Source organism: Anomaloglossus baeobatrachus, chromosome 11 (genome assembly GCF_048569485.1).
Source record: "Anomaloglossus baeobatrachus isolate aAnoBae1 chromosome 11, aAnoBae1.hap1, whole genome shotgun sequence".
Lineage (NCBI taxonomy): Eukaryota > Metazoa > Chordata > Amphibia > Anura > Aromobatidae > Anomaloglossus > Anomaloglossus baeobatrachus.
The window spans coordinates 37789774-37805290 of record NC_134363.1 but is presented as its reverse complement, the minus strand read 5'-3'; the positions used below and the strand labels follow the sequence as shown (position 1 = coordinate 37805290).

General features: G+C 44.5%; 1 long non-coding RNA gene across 1 annotated transcript; it reads right to left on the bottom strand.

Moving 5' to 3' along the window:
• Positions 1 to 4680: 4680 nt before the first annotated feature.
• On the bottom strand, positions 4681 to 11608 carry LOC142256858 (uncharacterized). The gene is made up of 5 exons (XR_012727573.1): positions 11566 to 11608; positions 8283 to 8441; positions 6153 to 6211; positions 5866 to 5897; positions 4681 to 4810 (listed from the first exon to the last, which is right to left on the bottom strand). It is a non-coding gene; the product is annotated as an uncharacterized LOC142256858 (long non-coding RNA).
• Positions 11609 to 15517: the final 3909 nt, after the last annotated feature.

Below are 15517 nucleotides of genomic sequence, written 5' to 3'. Positions count from 1 at the left end.
TACCCGATGTGTGCTGCATCTAAATGTGCACAGAGCAGGGAGCAGCGCACACCGCTTAGCGCTGGCTCCCTGCTCTCCTAGTTACAGCACACATCGGGTTAATTACCCGATGTGTACTGCAGCTAAATGTGCACAGAGCAGGGAGCAGCGCACACTGCTTAGCGCTGGCTCCCTGCTCTCCTAGCTACAGCACACATCGGGTTAATTAACCCGATGTGTCCTGCAGCTACATGTGCACAGAGCAGGAGCCGGCACTGACAGTGAGAGCGGCGGAGGCTGGTAACAAAGGTAAATATCGGGTAACCAAGGACAGGGCTTCTTGGTTACCCGATGTTTACTGTGGTTACCAGCCTCCGCAGAAGCCGGCTCCTGCTGCCTGCACATTTAGTTGTTGCTCTCTCGCTGTCACACACAGCGATCTGTGCTTCACAGCGGGACAGCAACAACTAAAAAATGGCCCAGGACATTCAGCAACAACCAACGACCTCACAGCAGGGGCCAGGTTGTTGCTGGATGTCACACACAGCAACATCGCTAGCAACGTCACAAAAGTTGTTCGTTAGCAGCAATGTTGCTAGCGATGTTGCTTAGTGTGACGGGGCCTTTAGGATAAACTGTGCCCTTATCAGATTGGTTGTCCAAGGTTGCTTCTCTTATAGGATGAATTTCAAGCTGCATGGATAATGTTCATTTAAATGGTGTGGATAGAAAGACTGAGGATATCTACATGTGGCCTGGAAGGCACAGACTAGACAATGGCCACTGAGGTAATTTACATTAGATTAGCAATACACAACTACATTACAATGATCCCAAACAATAGTTTAGCAAACATGAGTTAACAAAAACTTCAATACTAAACTTCCAAGAGTCTTGTAGAACAATGAGGGCTTATCCCCATCTATAAACAAACTATCTTCATGTCTGGCTGAATTTTAAGAAATTTAACCCTTTCTAAGCATTGAGAGAGTCCAGGTCGTCACACTGGGGATCCAGGATAATGACGCTGACACTGGGGATACAGGATATTGACACTGACACTCAGGATAAAGGATAATGACACTGACACTGGGGGTCCAGGATAATGACACTGACACCGGGGGTACAGGATAATGACACTGACACTGGGGGTACAGGATAATGACACTGACACCGCGGGTACAGGATAATCACACTGAGGGATACAGGATAATGACACTGATACTGGGGGTACAGGATAATGACACTGACACTGGAGGTACAGGATAATGACACTGACACTGGGGGTACAGGATAATGACACTGACACTGGGGGTACAGGATAATGACACTGATACTGGGGGTACAGGATAATGACACTGACACTGGGGGTACAGGATAATGACACTGACACTGGGGGTACAGGATAATGACACTGACACTGGGGGTACAGGATAATGACACTGACACTGGGGGTACAGGATAATGGCACTGACACTGGGGGTACAGGATAATGACACTGACACTGGGGATCCAGGATAATGACACTGACACTGGGGGTACAGGATAATGACACTGACACTGGGGATCCAGGATAATGACACTGACACTGGGGATCCAGGATAATGACACTGACACTGGGGGTACAGGATAATGGCACTGACACTGGGGGTACAGGATAATGACACTGACACTGGGGATCCAGGATAATGACACTGACACTGGGGGTACAGGATAATGACACTGACACTGGGGATCCAGGATAATGACACTGACACTGGGGATCCAGGATAATGACACTGACACTGGGGATCCAGGATAATGACACTGACACTGGGGGTATAGGATAATGACACTGACACTGGGGGTACAGGATAATGACACTGACACTGGGGGTACAGGATAATGACACTGACACTGGGGGTACAGGATAATGACACTGACACTGGGGGTACAGGATAATGACACTGACACTGGGGGTACAGGATAATGACACTGATACTGGGGGTACAGGATAATGACACTGATACTGGGGGTACAGGATAATGACACTGACAATGGGGGTACAGGATAATGACACTGACACTGGGGGTACAGGATAATGACACTGATACTGGGGGTACAGGATAATGACACTGACACTGGGGGTACAGGATAATGACACTGACAATGGGGGTACAGGATAATGACACTGACACTGGGGGTACAGGATAATGACACTGACACTGGGGGTACAGGATACTGACACTGACACTGGGGGTACAGGATAATGACACTGACACTGGGGGTACAGGATAATGACACTGACACTGGAGGTACAGGATAATGACACTGACACTGGGGGTACAGGATAATGACACTGATACTGGGGGTACAGGATAATGACACTGATACTGGGGGTACAGGATAATGACACTGACACTGGGGGTACAGGATAATGACACTGATACTGGGGGTACAGGATAATGACACTGACACTGGGGGTACAGGATAATGACACTGACACTGGGGGTACAGGATAATGACACTGACACTGGGGGTACAGGATAATGACACTGACACTGGGGGTACAGGATAATGACACTGACACTGGGGGTACAGGATAATGACACTGACACTGGGGATCCAGGATAATGACACTGACACTGGGGGTATAGGATACTGACACTGACACTGGGGGTACAGGATAATGACACTGACACTGGGGGTACAGGATAATGACACTGACACTGGGGGTACAGGATAATGACACTGATACTGGGGGTACAGGATAATGACACTGATACTGGGGGTACAGGATAATGACACTGACAATGGGGGTACAGGATAATGACACTGACACTGGGGGTACAGGATAATGACACTGACAATGGGGGTACAGGATAATGACACTGACACTGGGGGTACAGGATAATGACACTGATACTGGGGGTACAGGATAATGACACTGATACTGGGGGTACAGGATAATGACACTGATACTGGGGGTACAGGATAATGACACTGACACTGGGGGTATAGGATACTGACACTGACACTGGGGGTACAGGATAATGACACTGACACTGGGGGTACAGGATAATGACACTGATACTGGGGGTACAGGATAATGACACTGATACTGGGGGTACAGGATAATGACACTGACAATGGGGGTACAGGATAATGACACTGACACTGGGGGTACAGGATAATGACACTGACAATGGGGGTACAGGATAATGACACTGACACTGGGGGTACAGGATAATGACACTGACACTGGGGGTACAGGATACTGACACTGACACTGGGGGTACAGGATAATGACACTGACACTGGGGGTACAGGATAATGACCCCGACACTGGGGGTACAAGATAATGACACTGACACTGGGGGTACAGGATAATGACACTGACACTGGGGGTACAGGATAATGACCCCGACACTGGGGGTACAGGATAATGACAATAACACCAGGGGTACAGGATAATGACACGGGGGGGGGGGGGGGTACAGGATAAGACACTTAATATCAGAGAATGGGAAATCTGAGAGCTGAGGACAAGATGGATATCAGACCATAGAAAAGATGGATGATGATGAGGAGGAAAAGAGCCTCTTTCTCTCAGCTCAGCACCCAGCTTTCCCAATCCCATCCCATGCTCTGACTGCTGCTATTTCTCTTTCCCTAATCCCTACTGATGTATGGCTATCGTGTGGACTTCACTCACATCATGCAGCAGGGACTGGTGCACACACCCTGCACCCCCCAAATCAGACACACACTGCACCCCCAAATTACACACACCCTGCACCCCCAAATTTACACACACCCAGCACCCCTACAAATTACACACACCCTGCACCCCCAAATTACACACACCCTGCACCTCCAAATCACACACGGCACACACACACCCTTTTCCGTATATTATTATTATATTACCCCTCTCTCAAACACACTGAAATCGCATGTGCCACACACCCTGTATTCACTAACACCCCTCTGTTACAGTCTGGACCCCCCCATATGCCACTCATCCCTCTTTTACCGGAAACTTCTTCCTCTCGCACATCATCCTTGGCCGGTAGCTCCTGCCCAGCTCCTCCCACACGGTCACATGGGCATGAGTCATCCAGATCCACCACTAGAATGCATCTTCTTCCTGCTCTGCCCCTGCCGCGCTGCAGCTCATGAGCTCCGGGTGCCTCCAGGTCAGGAGCACCGCCCTCCCCCCCACCCGTGTACCTACTGGTGCTATCATCTGACTGCCTGCATACAATATTATCACATGCGGTGGCGTATGGCGAGCCGCGGCCGCAGGTCATTTTAATACACCCGGCAAGGGGGCCCTGCAGGCTGCCGGAGACATAGATAGATTACAGACAAGGTTGGGGCCTACCGGGGGTTTCCCCGCTACCCCGCCACGCCAGACCGACGCTGTATACACACATACATACACACACATACACACACACACACACACACACACGGCCCGATTCCACAAAGCTTTAATGGCAGAATTTCAAAAAGCCTTGAGAAATCTCAATATTTTGGCGCAACTTGAGGCTTTGCCAATTTTGGTGTTCTCATGAATGTGCAGCTGGTTAAAAATAATTATTTCAATGAGAAGATGATGAGAATAATTCCCAACTGAATGAGACTTCCTAAAATTCATCAAAAAATATTTTAAAAAAGGAAAGAACAAGAACATTTTATCTGCAAAAAGATGGTGAATAAAAGAGGAAATAAAAGTTCAGCACTAGTAGCCACAACTGTAAGTGACAGGACAACACTGCCTCCTGCTGGCTGCATCAGACATGGCAAGACATGAAATAGCTGTGTCCTCGGCTCTATAATACAGACTCTGTAAAAAAAGAGGAAAAGAAATAATTCTATTTCATTTTCAGTATAAAAATAAGATTTTATTTTTTCCTTATTATGTAATATTTTAAATTTAAAGTTAGGTAACACTCAATAGTTGTTTGTGGCCACTGCCTGCCACTACGGTACTATTCATAGATATAATAAGTTGGTTGCAAATATCATGTCGATTCCCAATCAACTTTTTTGAGATGCAACGTGTCTATACATTACATTACTGATCCTGTATTGATCCTGAGTTGCCTCCTGTATTATACTCCAGATCTGCGCTCACTATTCTGCTGGTGCAGTCACTGTGTACATACATTACATTACTGATCCTGAGTTACCTCCTGTATTATACTCCAGAGCTGCACTCACTATTCTGCTGGTGCAGTCACTGTGTACATACATTACATTACTGATCCTGAGTTACCTCCTGTATTATACTCCAGAGCTGCACTCACTATTCTGCTGGTGCAGTCACTGTGTACATACATTACATTACTGATCCTGAGGTACATCCTGTATTATACTCCAGAGCTGCACTCACTATTCTGCTGGTGCAGTCACTGTGTACATACATTACATTACTGATCCTGAGTTACCTCCTGTATTATACTCCAGAGCTGCACTCACTATTCTGCTGGTGCAGTCACTGTGTACAAACATTACATTACTGATCTTGAGCTATATCCTGTATTATACTCCAGAGCTGCACTCACTATTCTGCTGGTGCAGTCACTGTGTACATACATTACTGATCCTGAGCTATATCCTGTATTATACTCCAGAGCTGCACTCACTATTCTACTGGTGCAGTCACTGTGTACATACATTACATTACTGATCCTGAGTTACCTCCTGTATTATACTCCAGAGCTGCACTCACTATTCTGCTGGTGCAGTCACTGTGTACATACATTACATTACTGATCCTGAGTTACCTCCTGTATTATACTCCAGAGCTGCACTCACTATTCTGCTGGTGCAGTCACTGTCTACATATGTTACATTACTTGAGTGGCTAATATTTATTAGTGTTATAAAGGAACTCACCATCTCTGAATGTCCACGTTTTCAACATTAAACTAAAATAAAGGAAGAAGAAAATATTATATATATATATGTAAAGCGCTGTGGAATTAATAGCGCTATATAAATGAATAAATTATTATTATTATATATATATATATATATATATATATATCCATGTATATATCTATTTATCTATCTATCTATATATATATATTTCCACTCTCTTTTCAGTCGATGCATGTGTGCACTGTTTTCGGCATAGCAACATATATATATATATATGGATCCCAACCTTGTACCCTACTCACCGCTGTGGAGTATCCATGCTCATGTGTTACAGCTGAGCCTTGCCTCTTATACAATGACCCTAAACAGAGCAGAAAACATTCCAAATCATCCACTATTTCGTTATTATCGACTTTATATACTTTTTTGCATTATATTTAATGACCTATGATGACCCATCAGCAACAATGTAATAAGGGAAACTTCACTACAACCCCCCAGGGACTTTCAGAGTTTAGCAATTTTTTTTCATTTTTAACCACAGATGTGCTAAAAGACATGAGCGCATGTGTTTAGGATCGTCCTTGGTACAAATCCAACTATTTTTTTTCTTTCTATTATGTGAATGGTATAATATTGCTATATTTAACTTTCTATCCCAGCGTAAGGGCAAAGGGCTGCAAAAGGAAGCAAAATGGGAGGACAATTGCCCTGCAAAAAAATGTGGATAGGGAATAAATAAATTTTAAAAAAATTACGTGGGGTCCCCCCTAATTTTGATAACCAGTACAGGTAAAGCAGACAGCTGCAGGCTGCAGCCCTCAGCTATCTTCTTTATCACGGTGGCTCAGTGGTTAGCACTGCAGACTTGCAGCGCTGGGGTCCTGGGTTCAATTCTCACCAAGAACACCATCTGCAAGGAGTTTGTATGTTCTCCCCGTGTTTGTGTGGGTTTCTTCCGGGTTCTCTGGTTTCCTCCCACACTCCAAAGACATAGAGATAGGGAATTTAGATTGTGAGCCCCAATAGGGACAGAGTTGTTGATGTATGTAAAGCGCTGTGGAATTAACAGCGCTATATAAATGAATAAATATTATTATTATCTTGGCTGTTTTTCAAAAATAGAGGAGACTCCATGCTGTTTTTTTATTTATTTCCTTTATTTTCTTTTTAAAAAAAGTCTATATTTGATAACATGCCAAAGTAAAGCAAACAGCTGAGGGCTGGTATTCTTAGACTGGGATGTTCCATGATTATTTGACCCTTCCAAGCTTAAAAATAGCAGCCCGCAGCCACCCAAAAAGTGGCACATCCATTAGATGCGCCAATTCTGTCACTTTGCCTGGCTCTTCTCGATTGCCCTAGGGATAATACTTTTGGGGTTGATGTCAACTGTTAATTGACATCTGGCATCAAGCGCAGGGGTTAGTAATGTCTGATAGATGCCTATCCTTTTTATGACTTGGCTGGTTATCAAACATAGGGGAGGTCCCATTTTTTTTTAAATTATTTAAATAAATAAGTAAAAATAAAAAACCGTGTGGGGTCCGCTCTTTTTTTGATAACAAGCCAAGGTAAAGGAGACAGTTGAGGACTGGTATTCTTAGGCTGGCATTTTCCATTATTATTTGAGCCTTCCCAGCCTAAAAATAGCAGCCACCCCAAAAGGGATGCATCCATTAGATGAGACAATTTTGTCTCTTTTCCTGGCTCTTCCTGAGCAACCCCAATCAGGGTCATACTTTTGGGGTTTATGTCAGCTGTTAATTGACAACAGGCATCAAGCCCAGGGGTTAGTTTTATCTGGTAATGTCTGGATGCATATCCTGCTCATGACTTGGCTGGTTATCAAATATAGGGGGGAGCCCAAGCCATTTTTAAAATTATTTAAAATAAAAAAACAGCGTGGGGTCCCCTTGATTTTGGATAATCAGCCAAGGTAAAGCAGACAGCTAGGGGTTGCAGCCACAGCTGTCTGCTTTACCTAGGCTGATTATCAAAAATAGTCAAGTCATTTTAGTTAACTTATTTTGTTCACAGTAGTTACTGCTACAGGTTGAACTAGATGGACTTAGAGTCTCCCTTCAACCTTAAAAACTATGATACTATGATACTATGATAGTGTACATGCATTCTCCCCCTGCCCAAAGTTTGTTGATTGGCGGCACCCGAACTCTGATCTAGGACAAGGACTTCCAAGAAATGTCCGTGTTTGAGTTCAAGCCTAGAACACTAGGTGTCCAGTACGGAGCCTGAACTTTACCCTTTGGGTTCGTCATCCCTATTATTGACCTTTTATTGTCTATTATTTAATGGATATTTGCCACTCTGTTACTTAAGGAAATTGATAAAACTAAGCCAGCCAATCAGTACCTAGAAATAAAGCAAATCTCCAATCAGTTACTATAGGCTGAAGTTACTGACTTTATTACCTTCCATTCCTTTCCTCTCTCTGTCCGGTAGGATATATCGTTGGTGCAGCAAGAAAATGATTCCGAGTATAAGTACAATTACCACAACGGACCCAAAAAATATTCCCACTATAATAGCACCAAAAGGATCATGATGAGGACACGTCATTATATCTGTAACTGAAAACAGATAAACAGGAAAATGGTTAGAAGATAAAGCAGAATTTAGAGGGACTTTATCAGCTTGAAAGTTGCACCAGAAAAACATATACATAGGATCTGATTAACCTGAAGAGGCTAAAAATACTGCATTATATAATTTTTTTTTTACATGGGAGCCTATAGAGAGCCATGTATTGGAGGAAGTTGATACGAAACGTGCGTCAGGGCATCAGAGACCATGACAGACACCTACCTCATATAAGTTCTATCACTTGATTAGGATTTAATCTATTTACTTTTGACTGTTTTTATACTTCATTAATAAGCACTATAGTATCTAGCTATTGCTATATACAGTTGCATTTGCACCGATCAGTTTGTTACTTAGGTTACCTTGAGATTACTCCCCTCTAGTGGCCATTTATATACAATTCAACCACTTTATATATATTTTTACCTATTTAACCTATTGCACTTTATATACTGAACTCGCTGCTACTAATATACCTATATTTAACACTTGGCACTTTTACTTGCAGTGCAGTGCTAGGCACACATTCACTTTTATATTAATAAAAAATATTTTTAGGTCAAATACTATTTTTTGCTTTGTTGTCTTTAATCTTCCCAGTTTGTGTCCTTACTGTAGACATTGTTATTTATGGGTATAAAGTTATAATAAATCCCTGCCTATATGCCTGTAATCCAAACCTATTCCTCCCCGAGCAGTAATTCCTACTCTGAATGCAGCAAACAGTGATATTAAAAGGTAATAGAATAGATGTAGCCGTGGTAAAGGACTTTTGGTTTTAGGTTGCAGCAGCAAGGACTGAAAGGCTATAATCCCTGCCTATATGCCTGCAATCCAAACCTATCCCACCTCCAGTAGCTATCACTATACAGAATGCATAAAAGAGTGATATTAATAGGGAATAGAGTAGATATTGCCCTGACCTGGGACTTTTTGTTTTAGGTTGCAGCAGCAAGGACTGTAAGGCTATAATACCTACCTATATGCCTGTAATCAAAACCTATAGCTCCCCAAGCAGCTATCCCTACACTAAATACAGCAAAACAGTGATATTTATAGGGAATAGAATAGATGTAGCTCTGACAAGGTACTTTTGGTTTTAGTGTGCAGCAGCAAGGACTGCAATAATCCCTGCCTATATGCCTGTAACTCAAACATATCCCTCCTTCAGCAACTCTCACTACAGTGAATTTGGGAAACAGTGGTAGTAATAGGGAATAGCATAGATGTAGAACTAACAAGGGACTTTTGGTTTTAGATTGCATCAGTGATATTAATAGGGAATAGAGTAGATATAGCCTTGACCTGGGACTTTTTATTTTAGGTTGCAGCAGCAAGGACTGTAAGGCTATAATCTCTACGTATAGGCCTGCAATCCAAACCTATCCCACCTTCAGCAGCTATCCCTATACATAATGCATCAGTGATATTAATAGGGAATAGAGTAGCTATAGCCCTGACCTGGGACTTTTTGTTTTAGGTTGCAGCAGCAAGGACTGTAAGGCTATAATACCTACCTATATGCCTGCAATCCAAACCTATTCCACCTCAAGCAGCTATTCCTATACAGAATGCATCAGTGATATTAATAGGGAATAGAGTAGATATAGCCCTGACCTGGGACTTGGTTTTAGGGTGCAGCAGCAAGGACTGCAATAATCCTTACCTATATGCTTGTAATCCAAACCTATCCCTCCTTAAAGCAGCTCTCACTACACTGAATGTAGCAAACAGTGATATTTATAGGGAATAGAACAGATGTAGCTCTGACAATGTACTTTTGGTTTTAGGGTGCAGCAGCAAGGACTGCAATAATCCCTACCTATACGCCTGTAATCCAAACCTATCCCCCCTCCAGCAGCTATCCTTATACAGAATGCATCAAACAGTGATATTAATAGGGAATAGAGTAGATATAGCTCTGACCTGGGACTTTTGGTTTTAGGGTGCAGCAGCAAGGACTGCAATAATCCCTGCCTATATGCCTGTAATCCAAACCTATCCCTCTAGCAGCTCTCATTACACTGAATTTGTCAAACAATGATACTAATAGGGAATAGAATAAATGTAGCTCTGACCAGGGATTTTTGGTTTTAGGGTGCAGCAGCAAGGCCTCTAATCCAAACCTATCCCTCCTTCAGGAGCTATCCCTACACTGTTTCAGGGGTAGAGTGAGCTGAGTGTCACGTCACCGGGTCTTATATAGATCCGATGACGCGATGCAGATGGCCAATCACAATCATGCCAGTAGCTAATATGGCTATGGCATTGCTATGATTGGCAGGCAATCCCTGCGTGTTTAGTAGCTGAAAAACAACAGCAGCAAAATATGCAGGCGAGAACTCAAGCATGGCGCTCAGCCACCTACGATACTCCAGTATTAAGCATGCTTGCGCATCACTACTGATCAGTAAGTAAATAATGTGTTACTTTTCACATAGAACAGGAACCATAAAACATATACAAAGCATAATTTCATCATTTGGTACCTGTGTTATTTTTCATGGTCCATTCCCCTTCCATTGTGCATCCCTTAATGTCCCAGGTGTGTAGGTTATGTATTCTGACTGCAGGTTGGTCTGGTGATTAGTAAATTATGGTATGACACAAAAATATGATACTGTCATGGGAAAGCTTTTAGAGTGCCGTTTCAGCTATACTTGAGATGTCACATGGGATCAACATAGAGTTTAATTCAGAGATTGCACTTACACCAAATTATCAGTACGGATCTGAATAGCACAATGGTGCTTCACGGCCTATGACTGTGCCTGGTACTGTAGCTTTGTACTAAATGTATGTCCATGCACACTAAACATTTAATCCAGATTTCCATATATTTGTCCTTCTCGGGCTCCAGCTCTGCCAACTGATATGCTGGAACTGTTCCAAATTGTTCACCCCCCTCTCTTGGATCTCAAAATTTTCATTTTTCCTAAAAACTTTAGACATCAGTCCTCATCTAAGCTGGTGGTGGTAGAATTCTCCTTTAAAGCAATAAGGAACTTGTGTCTCCTAGTAGACCTACATTCCCCTTTGCAAATATAAAGTCAATGCCATGTGATACATACGGTACATAAATCGCACCCTCCAATCTCCCGTCGGTCTTACCTTGCTGTCTGTGCTCAATAGGGAAGTGTTAGTCCAACCACAAGATCAGTTCTGGCAGTTTCACATAGAAATGTGTAATAAGTATGAAGTTAGGTCATATGTTCAGGGCTGGACATGATTCATGCTTGACCCGTCTAATCCTATACACCTCCGCGTATTATGGCCATATACATTACGATACTTTTAGCAGGACTATTTAAGCTGCAAGACGTTTTCCTTTGGATTACCAATGATATCCATTAAGAAGAGGGGTGCAAACTGTTATGCTCATGGGACGACGGCTGTATTATTGGGTCCACTGGACCAAAAGTACCGTTCACTTGCCTGGGAGAGTGAACTGGACCGGCTGCCAAGTCTTCACTACTGCCACCTTTGGTGAATGCGCTGGTAAGCAGCCGGCAGAGGGGAGCACCAGGGAATCTGTGGTACCCCAGCATCTGGCGCCATGGACACAGTACAGTCTTTGGTAAAAACGGCAGCAGGCAGATCCATCCGGGATAGATGGATACGGCAGCAGTGGCCGGCATGGATACTTGCAGCAGCTGGTATCGGGCAGACAGCCGGCGTAGATGGTAGTAACCGCAACAGTGAATAAGGAGTACACTGACACAGAAGCACAAATCAGTAGCAGCATGTTATACAATACTCGCAGCAGCACAGAGGACCTGAGAACTAGCAATGTTACTAACTTATTGCCCAGGCACCTCCCATAGGGGAAAGGTGCCTTAAGTACCTGTAACCTCTCATCTGACCTGAGAGGCACTTCCGGGTTAGGGTGCGCTGGCCCTTTCAGAAAAGAGGTGTGACTACATGTGCTGCATTCTGGCAGAACCAGGATGCCTGTGATGTGTGCACAGGCTCTGGGAGGCAGCTGCATGGAGCAGGGATGGAGTAGCCATCGTAGGATGTCCGGACATGTCAGGTAACCGATGTCTCACCAGGGGAGGGGGCAGGACAGCGCTGGGATGCCGGTATGGGCGTTACACAACCAATGGGCGCTCAGTAAAGGGGGTTAAAAAAACGGCTTAGCTATCAGCCATAACCCAATTGTTGAGAGAGGTGGTATGTGCTATTACATGATGTTCATTGTAATGAAAGGATGGCCTTGTGTTATGGCTCACATGGTGGAGTGTATTTTCTAAGATGTAGATCAGATTGAGCATCACAGACCTGAGGCATTGATGCAGGAGAGGTGGCACAAAGAACAGGTAGGATCAGAATATGCTGGATGGTATGTAGATCAGTAAAGTATTATATACTGGATGGCATCTAGATTAGCGGAGATGCGGACAGAGACCTTGGAATAGCAGAACTGAGTGCAATGGTGGCATCAGGATCAGGACAGTGCATGTAGTCAAGCACTTTGACATGGTAGGGCTGAGTGTATGGACAGCAGTTTGTTGCATAGACAAAGAAGTACCTTAATGCTGCGCTCTGCAGTGTGCAGGCAGAACCTTGGAACAGCAGAGCTGGGAAGGCACATTGCTGTGGCAGATCAGAGTGTGCAGCCAACATCCCATAGTCCTTATGTAAAAGCAACAATGCCCCAGAGAAAAGCATACTCACCTCACCCAAAGGTCCTCAAAGATCTCACTACTGTAATCTTCTTCATGTAGCGTTTCAGGTCAGGTGGAGCGATGCAGTGATGCTGGAAAGCTGATGGCCTATGAGTGGTCAAGCCATTCCATTGGTTGAAAGCATAAAGAAACTTGCGGCCTTAAAAATGGAGCAGGAAGTCTATGGCTCTCTGCCCCACCATGGGTTTTAAATACATTAGTGACCTGTGGACACCGATTCAGTTTGAGTGTGTGTGTTGCTCACATAAGTAGAAAGCCCCACGAGCCTCCAGGTTGGGGTTCCCCGATGTAAAGAATCTACACACCTTGTTTATTTCAGAGAAGGAAACATGATGAAATGTTCTCTTTAAATATTTTAGCATCTCCTTTGGAATTATATTGTGTGTGGTAAACATTATTTCTCAGCCAACTTCCCTGTGCAATGTTTTGGCATCTGTTAACAAGGCTTACAAGAAATTACGACATCATAACTGCTGCCTGACATTGCCCAATGTAGAGTCAGGATCACTATTCATTATTATAAGATTACAAGACAGAGCTATCATAAACATGTATTGCTCTAAGGAATAACAGCTTCTGACCCACAATACTAGTGATACTCTGGGTAACAAATAACCTTGTTGTCATGCTTCTGTTTCGGGAAGCCTCGTCAGCTTCCCATTCTGCTGAGCCACAGCCTGTTCTGTTCTCTGTCCAACTGTTGATAGTTCTTTTGTCTTTTCTCCCATTCCTAGGTATACTTCTATTTCAGATGTCTCTACTTTCCTATTTTGTCTCCGTCCTATCACATCTTGGGTATGGCTATTTATACCCACCTTGCACTTGCCTTCTTTCTCACTTTCCTATTTTGTCTCTGTCCTATCACATCTTGGGAGGGGCTATTTATACTCACCTTACACTTGCCTTCTTTCTCACTTTCCTATTTTGTCTCTGTCCTATCACATCTTAGGAGGGGCAATTTATACTCACCTTGCACCTGCCTTCTTTCTCACTTTCCTATTTTTTCTCTGTCCTATCACATCTTTGGTAGGGCTATTTATACTCACCTTTCACCTGCCTTCTTTCTCACTTTCCTATTTTGTCTCTGTTCTATCACATCTTGGGAGGTGCTATTTATACTCACCTTCCTTCTTTCTCACTTTCCTATTTTGTCTCTGTCCTAATGTGGTGCCCCTGAATACATCAGGGTGACAAAGGGTACTGCATCCTTACCCAGGGTGCAGGGCCTACCCCCCCATGGTTCAAGGTACCCAAGAAACCGATGTCACTCCCATTTGCACAACAAAACCCAATCACCTCACATCAGTAACTGCAGACCCACCAGGGGGGTTGGACTAACTGGAAATGGGCCAGCCACTTGGGGGGAACTGAGCAGACTGTGAGAGGGAGACAGAACAGAAGTAGGCTCCAAAGAGAAAGGAGCTGGGAGAGTGAGCTCCTGGGGAGCTAGGGACACTGGTTGGGTCGCAAGCGGGGATCTGGGTCCAGAGGAGTCGGGGACCGGATGAGGGTGTGACGGACATAGTCTTGGAGGACTGTCGGCACCAGAAGGGCCCAACAGAACTGACCAGTACCGAGCCCGACGGGGTACACGACCCTAGGTCAGGAGCCAATTCAACGTCCTGACAATTCACCTGAAAAGTAGAGGCTCTTCAAGGACTTCCCTATGAGCTCAGAGGTTTAGGGCACCAACACAAAGAGGGTGACAGGGGTGTTTCCAGACACATTAACCCACTAAAGTCGCAAGTGCCAGCCCTCAAGAGCACGGTTACACTATAAATAGTGAGCCGGACCTTCAACAGTTTCAAGCCACGGGGACCACCAACGGACAATAAATTGTGCACGGAGGCAGGCTCTGGATCACTAAGTGACATCGGTGGGACCGCGTACTTGGATGAACTCCCGACAGCGTCAGCTGTACACAGAGACTTTGGTTTACCTACAGTGTGTGTGTCTCCTTTCTAAACCTCATCCAGCACCATGACTACCCACAGTGAGTACCCTGGTCCCCTGGAGTCTGTCCTTCCAAGTCTAACAACATCCTGAGCCCAGGGTCTACCCTACCTGTGGAGGGACTGACACCTTGCTGCTCCATACCACCTGCCCCGGTACTCCTTCCAGCAGCAGCGGTACTCTCATTACTGCAACCCGCAGGTGGCGTCACAAACTAATCCCCTGTAAATACCCCCCTTTTACGGATCCACGAAGCCGGGTCCAGACCCCTCGAGCCACGACATCCCGGATCCGAGCAGCCAGACCAACACCGCGGTGGTACACCTTGGGAGGGGCTATCTATACTCACCTTGCACCTGCCTTCTTTCTCACTTTCCTATTTTGTCTCTGTCCTATCACATCTTGGGAGGGGCTATCTATAC